At 38.3% G+C, this 13,338-nt stretch overlaps 1 long non-coding RNA gene across 1 annotated transcript in view; it reads left to right on the top strand.

Annotated features, from left to right (window-relative positions):
• Positions 1 to 13,338, top strand: part of LOC104007535 (uncharacterized) — a 45,928-nt gene that overhangs the window by 18,364 nt on the left and 14,226 nt on the right. Inside the window, exon 2 of the long non-coding RNA XR_008536646.2 lies at positions 4,945 to 5,057. This is a non-coding gene — a long non-coding RNA (uncharacterized LOC104007535). The remainder of the gene's footprint in view (positions 1 to 4,944; positions 5,058 to 13,338) is intronic.

The following is a 13,338-nucleotide window of genomic DNA, read 5'->3' as shown; positions in this document are numbered from 1 at the left end:
AGCCACAGGGGTGAAGCTGCCCAAGGTTTTGGGAGCCCACCCCTTGCACCAGTGTGCCCCAGATGTGGGACATGGAATCAAAGGAGATTATTTTGGAACTTTAAGATTTAATGAATGCTCTGCTGGGTTTCCGACTTGCCTGGGGCTTATAGCCCCTTTCTTTTGGCCCATTTCTCCCTTTTGGAATGAGAATGTTCACCCAATGCCAACACCCCCATTGTGTCTTGGAAGTAACTAACTTGTTTTTGATTTTACAGGCTCATAGGCAGAAGGGATGTGCTTTGTTTCAGATGAGACTTTGAAGGGGATTTTTGAGGGAATGCTGGCATGAGTTAAGACTTTAGGCAACTGTTTGAAAGGCATGATTGTATTTTGAAATGTGAGAAGGACATGAGATTTGGGAGGGGCCAGAGGCAGAATAATATGGTTTGAATCTGTGTTCCCACCCAAATCTCATGTTGAAATGTAATCCCCAATGTTGGAGTTGGGCCTGGTGGGAGGTGACTGGATCATGGCGTTGGGTCCTTCCTGAATGGATTAACACCACACCCTCGGTGCTCTTCTCATGATAGTGAGTTATTGTGAGATCTGGTTGTTTAAAAGTGTGTAGCCCTTCCCTTGTCTCTCTCCCTCCTGCTCTGGCCATGTGAAGTGCCTGCTTCTTCTTCAGCTTCATCATGATTGTAAATTTCCTGAGGTCACGCCAGAAGCTGACACCACCATGCTTTCTATACAGCTTGCAGAACCATGAGCCAATTAAACCTCCCTTCTTTATAAATTACCCAGTCTCAGGTATTCCTTTATAGCAGTGTGAGAACAGACTAATATACAACTGGGAATGACTATAATTATTCTCAAAAAGACAGGATAAGTGCTTAATTTTTTCACTAAAACATTTCAGAGTAAGTTGTTGGCATAATAGTAGCCTCTGGCTACTATTCTTTTTCTTTCTTGTTTTTATAGTATCATGTGGACTCATGAATTCTTACTTATTCATTGGATTACAATCAATTACAGTCATTATTGTTTTGAATAGTCGTAAATTTGGCCAGTTGGAGGCCCTTCAAACTCACTGTGTCCTTTTTCATTTGTTCTACTTTTATTTTGAAAAAATTTCAAACTCACAGCAATGTTGTGAATATAATACAAGACTCCTCATTTGCTCACCCAGTGGTTAACATTTTATGACATTTGATTTGTCATTCTCTCTTTCTTTGTTGCTTTTTTTCCCTTGAACCATTTGAGTAAATTGTAGTTACGAAACCTTATTAACTCTAAATACTTCAGCCTTTCCCCAAACCAAAGTATTCTTTTATATAACCATAAAACAGCCACCAAATCTGATAATAAATAGTATAATATTATCATCACCTCCCATCTGCTTCATTTGATTCTTCACTCAGAAAGAAACTTAGTGCTCAGATCTTGATGGAAAGAAGGCAGCCTTAAATGTTACAATATGCATGCTAAAACTGAAATATCTGTTTCCTATGACATGTTTGTAATTCTAGCAACTTTCTCTAGAACTGGGATATTATTTCACCAAATATTCTTAGATTAAGGTTTTACTGAGGAAGATAGTTGAGAGAAATCAGTCATAAATCTAGACCATTATTTTTGTTTTTCTCCAGCAAAATGCATTCTTTTTCCATGTAAAGATATGGAGAACCACAAATAGTTATCAAGATTTACTTAAGAGCAAGAGTTAAAAAAGAGGACCTCTAAGCAAATACTCGGCCTTGCTAACTTTAAAACAGCTTTTAGTGTACTTTTTTTATTTTTAGAGCTTCAAGCTTAATTAATACTTACATTAAGTTTTCAGCTATTATAAATGGCACCACATCTTGGACTGTGCACAGAATAGCTGATTTGCAAACACTGGAAGTCTGGATGTTGGAAGTCTTCAAAAAAAGTCTTTAGCTCTCTGAGGTCTAAAAAAAAATCTGAATATTGGGCTTGTTTTATCCTTTGACCTTAATGACAATTTTATTTTGTTTTATACCAACACATGCTGTTTTAGAAAAGGTTATTTTATTTAGTTTTTGAAAACTGTATTTTAAAATTTGAACTATGAGGTGGTTTGATTACTTATTAACATATTCTTTTGAAATTCTTAAATTACAACCCATGCATGTATTACATTATTGTGAAATATTATGGTGATTGCTTCCTAATTCAAATACTTCATTTGTAAATAAAATAGTTACATGCCACAGATTCTAGGGCTATCCCATGTAAAACCCCTCACATGATTTTAAGTACTAGACATGCAGTTAAAACTTAAGATTTAGGGATTTGTTCTTTTAGTGGCCAGAAAGCATTTTGCCTTCTGTTTTTAGTTGCCATAACAGGAGTAATATGGTTTGGCTCTGTGTCCCAACCCAAATCTCATCTTGTAGCTCCCATAATTTCCACTTGTTGTGGAAGGGACCCAATGGGAGATGATTGAATCATGGGGTTGGGTATTTCCTGTGCTGTTCTCGTGATAGTGAATGGCTCTCAGGAGATCTGAAGGTTTTATAAACAGGAGTTTCTCTGCACAAGCTCTCTCTCTTTGCCTGTTGCCATCCCCCTAAGATGTGACTTGCTTCTCCTTGCCTTCTGCCATGATTGTGAGGCCTCCCCAGTCATGTGGAACCGTAAGTCCAGTAAAACTCTTTTTTTTTTGAGGCAGAATCTCACTCTGTCACCCAGGCTGGAGTGCAGTGGCGCGATCTCGGCTCACTGCATGCTCCGCCTCCTGGGTTCACGCCATTTTCCTGCCTCAGTCTCCCGAGTAGCTGGGACTACAGGCACCCGCCACCACGCCCTAATTTTTTTGTATTTTTAGTAGAAACAGAGTTTCACCGTGTTAGCCAGGATGGTCTCGATTTCCTGATCTCGTGATCCACCCGCCTCGGCCTCCCAAAGTGCTGGGATTACAGGCGTGAGCCACCGCACCCGGCCAAACTCTTTCCTTTGTAAATTGCCCAGTTTTGGATATGTCTTGATCAGCAGCATGAAAACAGACTAATACAAAGAGTATACCAAAATCTTGGAGTATCCCGTCTTCCCTTGTACCTTTCTTTACTCCATGTCCTTACCCAAAGATCATAAACATAATCGCATCCACCACAATTCTTTACATGCAAGAAGAAACTGCCCTGCTGGCTTCTGTTCAGGAGACTTTCTCTTGAGCACCATGAGCTCAAGTGAGTTTACCCTTACATGCATAATTCGTCCCCTAAATCTCCAGTCCCCTACACTCCCAGGGAGAATGGGAGAGACACGGCTCTTTTCCTATGATGTGCTCGCTGCAGTACTTTTAATGTAAGTTGCCTCTTAGCTTTTTATCTTCTGGTCTGTAGGTCATTAAACATTTTATAACCATTCCCAGTCTCAGGACTGCCAGATAATTTTTCTATCTGAGGTGTAAGATGAGCCAAATTATTCTTCCTTTATAAATATTTTAAAATATATTTGAATTCACACAAAGACATAGCAAACGGTATCTTTAATATAGAGTACAAATACTTCCTCAACATATATTATATACTTATTACTTAGCAATATAATTTATTTGGACTTCAGGAATGAGGAAACCAGTTTAAGTCTCTGTTTAAAAAGACTTGTTGGGCCAGTGCAGTGGTTCATGCCTGTAATCCTAGCACTTTGAGTGGCAGAGCGGGGAGGATCACTTGAGTTCAGGAGTTCGAGACCAGCCTGGGCAACATGGGGAGAACATAGGGCAATGCAGCTCAGGAGGCTGGGATTACTCAGGGGGCTGAGGTAGGAGGATCCCTTGAGCTCAGGAGGTTAAGGCATGACCTGTGATCATGCCACTGCACTCCAGCCTGGGCAACAGACACCCTATCTCAAAAAAATAAATAAGAAGTCTTGTTATGTGTTCCTCTGTGAGTCCTATTTTTTGCAAAAGACGTTGGCCCATTAAGAAAACATTCCATCTAAACCCTAAGTAATAATCTCAAGTCATTGCTCAAGTTAAATGACGCTTCACATCTCGTGAAATGTATTTGTTTTGATAGCAGACCCATGGATCACATGCTGTTTATAACGCTTGGTAGACTGCAGAAGAGAGTGATATACAGGCAATATGACCCATGTAACCACAGAGGAGAATTGGTCTTTTCTCATCTGCACACATATGACCCAACCATGCTGTCTTGCACGTATTCTAGCTTGCACTTCTTTACTTCCTGGATGAAACAATGATTACTTTTACTTATTTATGACATCCTATCTCCAAAAAGAATCTAAAGCAGCTTGCAAAGTTGATTAATAGCCGTTGGAAAAACAGAGCCCAGGGCCAAAGTTGGGTTTATCAGGAAGAAATTTACACCACACTAAGCATAACAGTTGATCAATGCCAGGAGTGAGCTAAAAATTGCATGGGAAGACTTATTGATGCTCATTATGTAATTTTTTAGCAGTGCAAATACAAATGCGCTGTAAAATCTGCAAAATATAGCAGGTTAATCAACCTAGACCATTTGCAATTATGAAAATGTTGTTGACAGCTTCAAAAATAAAGGTCATTTGTGTAACAAAATATACAAAGCTTGTCTTTGAATAGGAGCCACTCCTTACCCGAATAGAAATTAGGTCCAACTACAAACAAAATTTTCCCATAAAGGAAAATGTGAGATTTGCTGATTTGTTTTTCTCTGCCAGCCTAAAGAATGATGATGCCAGGAAGAATTTTTTTGGAACATGTGTACAAACAGGCAAAGATCCCCCTGAAATAAGGCCTAGAACTTTGGCATCATACAGTATTTCCCAACGTAGAATCTTTTATTATGAGGGCATTGAGCTGTTTTGAATTTTTTCAGAAGGCATATTTTAAAATACATCTCAAATCTGAACATCCTAGTCCAGTCTCCACCATTTCTTACTTGGACTATTGCAGTAGTTTTTCAATTGTTCTTTTTTCTTCCGTGCTTTCAGCACTACTGGCAAGCAAAGTGTTCACTGATGAATGAACAATTACATTTACCCACAGACTGAAATATAATGTTATTTTGTTTTGACTGAAATTCCAACTCAGTGTGAGAATACTGGTAAGTTCACATAAATCAAAAGTTCTAATTGGAAGTCATTTATATGAGTGTATCATTACCTTTTTCCCCTAAGAATTCTTTTAGGCTTTTTTTTAATGACTGCCTTGAAATTTTAGTACAATAGATGCACTGTGCTTTATGTATAAAAGAGTAAGATGGGCCCAGCGCAGTGGCTCACGCGTGTAATCCCAGCACTTTGGGAGGTCGAGGCAGGTGGATCGCCTGAGGTCAGGAGTTCGAGACCAGCCTGGCCAACATAATGAAACCCCATCTCTACTAAAAATCCAAGAAATCAGCTGGGCCTGGTGGTGGGCACGTGTAATTCCAGCTACTAGGGAGGCTGAGGCAGGAGAATGGCTTGAACCCGGGAGGCGAAGATTGCAGTGAGCCGAGATCGCACCTTTGCAGTCCAGCCTGGGCAACAAGAGTGAAACTCACTCTCGAAAAAAAAAAAAAAAAAAAAAAAAAAAAAGAGTAAGATGTATTCACTCATACCACAAGAACCAATTTTTGCTTCCATTGAGAATACATAATCTATTAAGTAAAATGGGGAAAACTAATGTATTACTTAGCATACTATAGTTATTCTCATGGAGAAAATCTTCTTAAATATGGGGTCCATAAGAGAAAAATAGTGGTCCTAACTGATTTTTTATTGAAGTCAAGAACCAGATAAATAGCTGTTAACTCTGTCATCTTTCTGGGCTATGTCTTCTTAATGCCAGTTGTATTCCTTCTTCCATATAGTTGAGAAACTATGGAAAATACAGGAAATATACTGCACACAGAGCCCCTGCCTGTAGTTCCTGTCTAGCTTGCTGGCTATATTGGTTGATTATATGACTGCTATCTGTACCTCTTTACAATTCATAAGACATTCAGGGCTTTGTGGCTTTTTCTCCTGTCTCCTACATGAAGGGGCTCAGACCACAAGCATGCAAAAAGTAAGTAATCAAAGGAAATAATAAAACAACACAGAACGAAACTGTAAGAAGATACAAGGCCAAGGCAGTATATAATTAAGGGTCAGGTGACTAATCCAAGAGTTAATGATTTTCAAAGTGCATCTTGTGGAACCTCCAGAGAGGCATCCCAGAGGCTGTCACAGAGACAAAGAATGGTCCAAATTTAGGTCCAGTAGTAGAGTTTGTCAAGATGTAAGACTTCAGGTCTCCCACCATCACTCAACCAGAACCCTTCACTTTCATACATTTCTTGTGTTGGCGTTTTGCATGTTTTCTTTAAAGAACAATGTAATGATTTAGTCTGTTCTGTGAAGTTTTTTCTATGTTTGAACGGATTGAATTTAGAAAATTGTTTTCAGAGGTATGATTTTTTTTAATATTGGCACACTTAATATTAAAACTATTTGATCAGAAGATACTTAAATGTCAGAATCGACCACTGTTGTGAGAATCCAAAGATAATACCAGTGCTCTGAGGATACTTATTGTGCTAGTCTTTATGGCAGTTGTTTCCAAATGTTAGTATTTATCAGAATCACCTGGAGGCCTTGTTGAAACAAGGGTTCTGATTCAATAGGCCTGGGTGGGGCAATTTGCTTTTTACTAGGTAGTAAGACTTGGCACCAACATAAATAAAAATGGTTTAAAATCACTACAAAAGAAGCCCAAAAGAATTTTTTTCTAAATACTCAAGGTTTATCTTCTACACCTGCGGATCCCTCCTGCTCACTTTCGTTTTAGCCATGGTATTAAAATTAAAATACAGGTGCCATATAAGCATCAATAACTAATTTTGAGTTTGTAGGTTCTGTCATATGGTCAATTCCTATAAAGAATCAAAAGACTATGAATGCTTAATAGAGCTGCAAATAGTTCTCTTCCCTATACCACTTTTTTTTTTTTGAAACAGAGCCTTGCTCTGTTGCCCAGGCTGGAGTGCAGTGTCACAATTTCAACTCACTGCAACCTCTACCTCCTGGGCTCAAGCCGTCCTCCCACCTTAGTCTCCCAAGTAGCTGGGCTACAGGGGCATGCCACCTATACCTGGCTAATTTTTGTATTTTTTGTAGAGACAGGGTTTCACCATGTTGCCCAGGCTGCCCTTGAACTCCTGTGCTCAAGCAATCCTCCCACCTTGGCCCCCCCAAATTGCTAGGATTACAGGTGTGACCCACTGAGCCCAGCATCATATAGCACTTTCTGCAAGAATATAAAAGGCAGAACAATACCACCCTATGTGATTAAGACAGTTGACTAGAGGTGTCCGGCACTAATCTCCTCTTCAAAGAAGGACCAAAATGGTGAGTAGAGTATGCTGAATAGAGTATGTAAGGGAGAACACTAGAATTCAGCAGGGAAGTGACAGGGACCCTCTGAGGAGGGAAACTCAAGATGATAGCCTAGAGAGGGCAGCAAAACAGCTGGCCAGAGCCAGGAGGGGTTCCCCATTGTGAGGATTCCCTTTGCAAGAGATCTCCAACAGTCCACATTCCCATAACACACACCTGCAGTCGTAGTGACAGGAAAGCCACTCGGGCCTCAAAAGCCCAGTGCTTAGTAAAGGGAGCTGCTTTGAGTCCATGTGATTACATTGTCCTGAAGAGGGAATTCACACTGGGTTCCACTCACCCTACAGAACACAGGCTGCTGCCACATGACACCATTTTAAGAATGGAACAAACACCAGGCTACATCCTGCCCTGGGGTCCAAGAACCCCTACATTTCCACATGCCTGAGGCCCAGCCAACATTCCCCTCATATCCACTTAGAGGGCTGCAGCATCATGACACCAGCTGGATCCAGCAGTGTGGCTGCATGCCAGAGACCCAAGCCCACACAGTGCCCTACACTCTGGGAAACAGGTGGTCTTGTATATTAGGGAGGCTGCCCCTAGGATTTATGGAGCTGAAGCTTGTACTCCCCAAAGCCTGAGAATCACCTGCCAGGGGCTGCCACCACCAACAATTACCTTGCCCCCTCCAGAAGCAGGGCTGCCACGGACCCGAGTGTGCCTCCGAGAGACTCAAAAGCCAATCCACCACTGGCACCTGCACGTGCTGCTAATGGACCCTGGAACTGATCCTTACCAGGGCTCACTGATGCCATAGTCTGTGCTCATGTGCACAATCCAGGGTCCTGAGAACCAGCCCATCTAGCACCCCAGGCTCCAGAAAAGTCTCACCACAGCCTTCATAAACAACTGTAACCTAAGCTACTAAGAAACTCACAGACACCAGTGACAATGATACAGTCAAAGAAATCATATAGGAACTACACTATGACACCCACTGCAACCAAACCTAATGTGCTCTACCCAACTGACAGTATAGATATATCTGCAGGAAAAAGTCTTTCACTATGAAAACTACTGCATAAAACTGGAAGAAGTGACTATTACACCAGATGTGTAGATATCAGTGTATGTACACAAAAAACATGAACAAGCCAGGAACATGACACCACCAAAGGAACATAGTAATTATCCAGTGACAGATCCTAAAGAAAAAAAACATAAAATTCTTAAAAAGGATTTCAAAATATTATTAATATAGTAGTATTAATAATAAAATAGTATTGATGTTAATGAAAATATAATTATTAATGAATTGATAGATAATGATTAAAATATTATTTTCTTAAGGAAACAGTGAGGCATAAGAATACAAACAAAACAAAGACATTTTAAAAAAGACTTCATGATGGGAATGGAAAAATTCGAAGAGATAGTGTATTAGTCCATTCTTGTGCTGCTACAAAGAAATACCTGAGACTGGGTAATTGATAAAGAAAAGAAATTTAATTGGCTCACAGCTCCACAGGCTGTATAGGATACATAATGGTGGCATCTGCTTGTCCTTTGGGGAGGCCTCAGGAAACTTACAAATATGGCAGAAGGCAAAGGGGGAGCAAGCACTTCGCATGTCTGGAGCAGGAGGAAGAAAGAGGGGGAGATACTACACACTTTTAAGCAACCAGATCTTGTGATAACCCACTCTCATCATGACAATACCAAAGGGGATGGTGTTAAACCATGTGAAACTGTCCCCATGATCCAATCACCTCCCACCAGGCCTACCTCTAGCATGGGGGATTACAATTTGACATAAGATTTGGGTAAGGACACAAATCTAGAGCATATCAGATAGATATTATTAAAAAGAACCAAACAGAAATCCTAGAACTGAAGAATTTGATGATAAAATAAAAAATATGATTGAATGCTTCAGTATTAAACTAGATCAAGCAGAAGAAAGAATTTCTGTACTTGAAGACAGGTCTTTTAAAATAACCCAGTCAAACAAATAAACAAAAAGAATAAAAAGGAATAAAGAAAGCCTGTGTGACATATAGGACAACATCAAGGGAACAAATACTCAAATTATGAGCGCTCCAGAAGTAGAAAAGATGAGAAAAGGCATAAAAAGCCTATTTAATTAAAAAATAGCAGAAAACTTCTGAAGTCTTGGAAGAGTTATAGAAATGCAGATAGAGGAAGTTTAAACATTCCCAAATAGATTTAACCCAAAAATGTCATCTCCAGGGCACATTATTGTCAAATTGTCAAACGTCAAAAAGTAAAGAGAGAATTCTAAAAATAGCAAGAAAAAAAGCATCAAGTCACACATAAGGGAATCCTCATCAGACTAATATCAGATTTCTCAGCAGAAACCTTACAGGCCAGAGAAAATGGGATGATAGACTCAAAGTGCTGAAAGAAGAAAACTGCTAGTCAAGAACACTAAACTGAGCAAAGCTATAATTCAGGAATAAAGCTACAAATGAAGTCTTTCCCAGAGAAGCAAAATGTGAGGGAATTTATCACCACTAGACTAGCCCTATAACAAATGCTTAAGGAAGTCCTACAAACAGAAGCTAAAAGATGGTATCTACCATTAAAAAAAAAAAAAAAAAAAAAAAAAACACGTGAAAGCGTAAAACTCACTGGTAGAACAGATACACAAGTGAGAAGGAGAAAGGAATAAAAGGTTATCACTACAGAAAACCACCAAATTGCAAAGATAAACAAGAGAGGAAAAAGGCCACAAAGGATATATGAGACAATCAGAAATCAACTAACCAAATAACAGGAGTAAGTCCTCACCTATCAATAACAATCATGAATGTAAACCATTTAAATCTCCTATTTAAGAGTTACAGACTCACTGAATGGATTTAAAAACGGAAGACCCACCTATATACAAGAAACGCACTTCACCTGTAAAGACACACACAGACTGAAAGTAAAGGGTTAGAAAAAGCTATTCCACACAAACAGAAACCAAAAGTGTGTGGGAGCACCTAAACTTATATCAGACTAAATAGACTATAAGTCAAAAAAATAAATAGAAAGGGACAAAGAAGATCATTATGTTATGATAAAGGGATCAATTCAGCAAGAGGATATAACAATTGTAAATGAATATGCACCCAACACAGGATCACCTACATATTAAAAGCAAACATTATTAGAGATAAAGAGAGATACTTACCAATACAATAATAGTTGGGGACTTTAATATCCCACTTTCATCATTGGACAGGTCATATAAGCAGAAAATCGATCAAGAAACATAGAATTAAACTGCACTATAGACTAAATGACCAAACAGACATCTACAGAACATTGTATCCAACAATTATGGAATATGCATTCTTCTCATCAGCACATGAAACATTCTCTAGGATAGATCATATTTTATGCCACAAAACAAATCTCAACAAATATAAAAAATAGAAATCCTATCAAATTTAGGAAATTTCAGAAAAAATTGATAAATTCCTGGACAGACATAACCTACCAAGATAGAACTAGGAAGAAACAGAAAACCTGAACACACCAATAACAGACCAAAGTAACAAGGTTGAATCAGTAGTAAAATGCCTCCTAACAAAGAAAAGCCCAGGACGAGATGGCTTTACTGCTAAATTCTACCAAACATTTAAAGAAGAATTAGCAACAATTCTTTTCAAACTATTTCAAAAAATTGAAGAAGAGGGAATTCTTCCTAACTCATTTTATGAGGCCACCACTACCCTGATAACAAAACCAGACCAGGACACAACAAATAAAGAAAACGTAGATGCAAAAATCCTCAACAAAATACTGACAATCTGAACCTAACAACACAATGAGATTATACATCATGACCCAGTAGGATTTATCCCAGTGATGCGAAGATGGTTCAACAAATGCAAATCAGTACTTGTAATTCTACACATCGACAGAATAAAGGACAAAAAATATATGATAATCTCAATAAATGCAGAAAAATAATTTGATAAAATTCAACATCTTTCATGATAAAAACTCTACAAACGTTATGTATAGAAGGAACATACTTCAGTAAAATAAAGGTCGTATATGACAAACTCACAGCTACTATACTGAATACAGAAAGGCTGAAAGCCTTTCCTCTAAGAACTAGGGCAAGACAAAATTGCCTTTCACTACTGTTATTCAACATGGTACTGTAAGTCCTAGCCACGGCACTTAGGAAAAAAAAAAAAAAAAAAAGTACATAAAGGGCATCCAGATTGAAAAAGAGGAAGTAAAATTGTCCTTCTTTGCAGACAACATGATCTTATATATAGGAAAACCTAAGACACCACCAAAAAACTCTTAGAACTGTTAGAAAAATCTAGTAAAGATGCAGGCTGCAAAGTCAGCATGCAAAGATTAGCAACAATTCTACACACTAAGAATGAACTGGCTGAAAAGTAAATTAAGAAAGCAATATCATTTATGATGAGAAAAGTAAAATACCTAGGAATAAATGTGAAATATATCTACAATGAAAACTTAGAGACACTGATAAAGAAATTGAAGAGGATACATACACAAAAACGGAAAGACATAGCATAATCATGGATTGGAAGAGTTAGTACTGTTAAAATGACCATACTATCCAAAGCAATCTACAGATTCAATGGAATCCCAATCAAAACACTAATGACATTTTTCACTAAAATAGAAAAAAATCCTAAAATTTGTATGGAATCACACACACACACACGCGCGTGCACACACACAAACCCTAAATGGCCAAAGCAATCCTTTGCAAAAAGAACAAAGCTGAAGGCATCATACTGTCTGACTTCAAAATACATACAAAACTATAGTAACCAAAACGGCATGGTATTGGTATAAAAAAACAGACACATAGACCAATGGAATAGAATAGAGAACATAAACATAAATCTATGCAGTTACAGCCAACACATTTTCATCAAAGGTGGCAAGAACTTACATTGGATGAAGGACACCCTGTCAATACATAGTGCTGGAAAAAATGAATATCTATATGCAGAAGAATAAAACTAGACCCCTATATCTCACGACATACAAAAATCAACTCAAAATGGATTAACGACTAGTGCAGAAGACCCAAACCTGTAAGACCACTAGAAGAAAACATAAAGGAAATGCTTCAGGACATTGCAAGATTTTACGGGTAAGACTTAAAACAAACAGGCATCAAAAACAAACAAAAGAAGACAAATGAGACTATATAAAACCCAAAAGCTTCTGCACAGCAGAGGAAACAATCAGTAGAGTGAAGAGACAACCTACAGAATGGGAGAAAATATTCAGAAACTAGTCATCTAACGAGGGACTAATATCCAGAATGTACAAGAAACGTTAAAAAAAAAAGGTAAAAAACCCCACATAAAACAAATAATCCAATTTAAAAATGGGTAAAGAAGCTGAATATACGTATATATGTATATGTATATATACACATACATATATACGTATATATATATATTTTGAGATGGAGTCTTGCTCTGTCGCCCAGGCTGGAGTGCAATGGCACAATCTCCACTTACCACAACTTCCGCTTCCTGGGTTCAAGCGATTCTACTGCCTCAGCCTCCGGAGTGTCTGGGATTATAGGCACGAGATATTTTTCAAAAGAAGACATACAAAACAGCCAACAAATATGTGAAAAAAAATGCTCAGCATCACCAATCATCAGGGAAATGCAAATCAAAATCATACCCATATATCATCTTACCCCAGTTAGAATGGCTATAATCAAAAAGACAAAAAATAACAAATGCTGGCAAGGATGCAGAGAAAAGGGAGTTCATACACTGTTGGTGGGAATGTAAATTAGTATAGCCATTATGGAAAACAGTATGGAGGTTTTTCAAGAAACTGAAAATAGGAAGACCATAGAATCCAGTGTTCTCACTGCTGGGAATTAATCTAAAGGAAAGGAAACCTCTATATCGAAGGGAAAACTTTATTCCCATGATTTTTTGCAGCGCTCTTCACTATAGCCAGGATATAGAATCAACCTAAATGTCCGTC

Source organism: Pan troglodytes, chromosome 7, assembly GCF_028858775.2.
Source record: "Pan troglodytes isolate AG18354 chromosome 7, NHGRI_mPanTro3-v2.0_pri, whole genome shotgun sequence".
In the NCBI taxonomy this organism is placed as follows: Eukaryota; Metazoa; Chordata; class Mammalia; order Primates; family Hominidae; genus Pan; species Pan troglodytes.
Note: the sequence above shows the minus strand (reverse complement) of the source record. Positions and strands in the feature narration are given on the sequence as shown.